Genomic DNA, 3,912 nt, shown 5'->3' on the forward strand with positions numbered 1-3,912 from the left:
AAATTTTCCCTAAAATTCCCCTGAAGTGCCTGCTCCTTGTCAACATTTATCTTTTTCATTGAAAGTTTTCTTCTTCCTGTATAGCCCTTTTACAGGATGGCAGTAAAGGACTTATTTATTCCTTCTCCCACGTCAGGCTGGGAGCTCCTGAGGACAAACACTTCTCATTCCCTAGGCAGTCCCAGGAGCTAGTGCAGTGCCCGCCACGGCCTGGGGCAAGTCATCCCTGCTGAAAGTGTGAGTAAAGAAAGGAGGAAAGGAAAGGAAAGGGGAGTCAGGGGAGTGAGGATGGGTCCGGTGAAGGGAGTGGATGTGAGTGAGCAAAGTGGGGGAACAACAGCAGATGGGTGGGTTGGGCTGGAGGAGTAGTGTAGGGCCTGAGTCATTTGGCAGAGGCTGGAGCTGGGTCGCTAACACCTCTGCTGAGGCTCCTGGAGCAGGCTGGACTCTTGTTCTTGCATGGCTGCTCCTGATAGCCTCTCAAATCTCAGCTGCCCTCAATAAAAAGGGATTAATCATACTTCTCTGGAGGGAGAAGGGTGAGATTTAAGTAGAACAATGCAATCTGAAGAAACTTCACGAGTGAGAAGGATGCATCTTGAGAAGAGGAAGCTGGCCGGAGGCTTACCGTGCTCGCCCAGGGGCGGGGAGTCAGCCCACAGCTGGGACCAGAACCCAGGTACCTGGACTCCTCATCAAAGGTCCCTCCCACCACACTGGGCTGTCCCCAGGGGAGCACTAGAGTGAAGAAGGCTGAATTTCAAGAAATGCAGAGGAATTCTTCATATGCTCGCACACAAAGCCCGCACTCACGTCCAGCTCCAAGGCGAGCCAATTGGATGCTGAGAAACAGGAAACAACCAAGCTATGAGGTAAACCGATCCAAGTGCTGAAAAGATAATTTGTCCAAAACCAGACCCCTGGTGAAGCTTCATTGTGTTATTTATTAGCTAAGGATAGGAGTATGTGGAAATGAAGGGTGGCTGGGACCATTAATAGGCAATCTTGAAGGCCATTACTGACTCAAATATCAGGAATGAAGGCCTTTACTCTCTAGAATTTCCAGCTCTCTCCCTGGGGTGGTTTTTCTGATATGAAATCAGTCAACATTGGAAAACTGTCCATTCGTTTAAATTTTTGATGCCACGAAAGGGCTGAGGGAGGAGAAAAAAAGGCTGTCCACAGGGCAGAGCATGGGTCTTCCCTGGGGTCTGGGAAGGGGCACTTTGGTCAAACTTCCCTCTGAGGCAGCCCCTGGGGGTCCTCACAGTTGGTCCCTCAGCAACCCTGAGGCCCTGCAGCAGACTCAGAGCTGGAGAAGCCCTCCCCGGCATGGTTCCAAGGCAGAAGGAGACTTCTGCTTCCCCCTGTGGAGGGGAACAGAGCTGTAGCCCTCCAGTCCAGAGCAGCCCTGCCCTTCAGGGACAGGGCACCACCAATGTGAGCTGTGGCTTTAGGACACACAAAGCACAGAATGAAGATGGTTGCACACAAGACCTGCTGTCGTTTCCCCTTTCCCAAACACTCAAAGCCTCAGCTCTCAGCCGTAAGATAAGGAAGACCAGACAGCAGAGCTGGTCTTGAGATCAGCTACAGCACAAGGACAGAAGCTATGTGTTGACCCTGGGAGGGACATCTATGGGACTCCACCAAGAAGCAGATATTGGGTTTGTTTCTGGAAAGAGGACTGAGGGATGAGGACAAGGACCTGGGAGGAAATCTTCTAACATCTACTTCTTTTTCTTTAGTTTTGACTCTAATGCATTCAATGATCTACTTACAAATAACTAAAATAATTCACATTTAAAATAAGATAAACAGGGCCAGCCATGCTGGTTCATACCTATAAACCCTAGCATTTTGGGAGGGCAAGGTGTGAGGATTGCTTGAGGGCAGGAGTTTCAGACCAGGAGTCTGAGCAGCAGCGAGACTGTCCCTATAAAAAATAAAAAAATTAGCCTGCTTGGTGGTGTGCGCCTATGGTCCCAGCTACTCAGGAGGCTGAGGCAGGAGGATCTCTCGAGCCCAGGAGTTTGAGGTTGCTGTGAGCTGTTAATGATGCCACTTCACTCTAGCCTCTGTCTCAAAAATAAACAAACAAATAAAATAGTAAAGTACATAAAATTAAGAGGAACAACAAATACAGATTTCCAGGTCCTATCCCAGTCCAGTTGATTCAGACTATCCAGAGAGGAAATGGGGCAGCTGTTTTGACTCAATCACTTTGGAGAAAGTGATTCTGATGGCAGGTTCTGAAAGAACCAAATCAGCGCCATCTCAGGAGTTAAGTTTCGCCCCCAACCCCCTGCCATTTAGTTACACTTTCCAGGCAAGCCCAGGCAGACCAGGCATCATGAGACAACTGCCCCCCCCCCACCTAACCAATCCAGAAGCGCCCCCTTTGTTTCAAGCTGTGCACACCCACCTGCTGCGGGGTACCATAAGAACCCCCTGCTCCAGAGCTCAGGGCTCCTGGCTTGGATCCGTTGTAACTGAGACCCTGGGAGTCCAAGTTCGAACTTGCAATAAAACGGCTTCTTTTGCTTTTGCATTGGTTTCGGCTCCTCCGTGGTCTTTATGGGGGATTTCAAGACCTGGGCACAACAGTTCCAGAACACTGCCCTCAAGGACTCACTCAGGACCCCTACACCTTACAGACAAGAAAACTGTGCCCCAAGAGGGGCACTGGCTGGGCCAATTCGTGTAGTTGAACAGCAAGTACAATCTGATTTCCAAACCATGACCACCCCAACCCTCACTTCGGTACCCTCACCGGCATCTTTTTCTCTCAATTCTATTTCTTTTTTTTTTTTTTTTTTATTGTTGGGGATTCATTGAGGGTACAATAAGCCAGGTTACACTGATTGCAATTGTTAGGTAAAGTCCCTCTTGCAATCATGTCTTGCCCCCATAAAGTGTGACACACACCAAGGCCCCACCCCCCTCCCTCCGTCCCTCTTTCTTCAATTCTATTTCTTGCCCCAGATCCCTTACTCTTCAAACCCCACTTTCTCAAGGCTGATCTGGCAAACTGAATGATAACGTAGTCAGTGGGTACTAATGAGCTAATGTGTTCTGTTAAAGGACACTTCAGGAAGCTTTCTGAAAGCGTATCAACAATTGTGTTTTACTCTTGTGAAGTAATAATGGTCATTCAGCAGGATAGCAGTTTTCCCTGAATTCAATCAAAACTTTGGACTTAAGTCCCACGACCTGGATTTGAAGATTTATCCTGTGGAAGTCATTGTGGTGCATCTTTTACATCTGTAAGTTTAGGACATTAAATTGAATGATGTCAAAGGTCCCCAGGTATGGCTGATCGTGTCCCCCAAGTTCATGTGTTGGAGACTGAATAACTGAAGCAAAGGTGTTAAGAAGTGAGACCTTGAAGAGGTGATTGAGTCCTGAGGGCTCTGCCTTCACAACAGGAGGGATGTTGTTGTCTCAGGATTAAATTCATTATAAAAAATGAGTTCAGGGCAGTGCCTGTGGCTCAAAGGAATAGGGTGCTAGCCCCATATACCAGAGGTGGCGGGTTCAAACCCAGCCCTGCCCTCCCGCCAAAAAAAAGCGAGTTCAGCCCTCTCCTGCTCACTGTCACCCTCTCTTGCCATTCTTCCCAGGGGTGCAGCATGAAAGTCCTCTCCAGATGTCAGCGTCATTCTCTTAGACTTCCCAGCCTCAAGAACAGTGGAAGAAGTAAACTTGTGTTTTTTATAAATTACCCAGTCTGTGACATTCTGTTATTGCCACACACAACAAACCAAGACAAATCTCAAAGTTCCCCTCTTAAAACTCGATATATAGTCTTGCCTAAGTCTTTTCTGCTTCAATCTATATTTTAAACTATAGGCACTGGGGGACACAATTCTCCTTTGGAAAACAGTTTCAGGTAACACTGACATTTTTGTA

The sequence above is a fragment of the Nycticebus coucang genome, chromosome 6 (genome assembly GCF_027406575.1).
Source record: "Nycticebus coucang isolate mNycCou1 chromosome 6, mNycCou1.pri, whole genome shotgun sequence".
In the NCBI taxonomy this organism is placed as follows: Eukaryota; Metazoa; Chordata; class Mammalia; order Primates; family Lorisidae; genus Nycticebus; species Nycticebus coucang.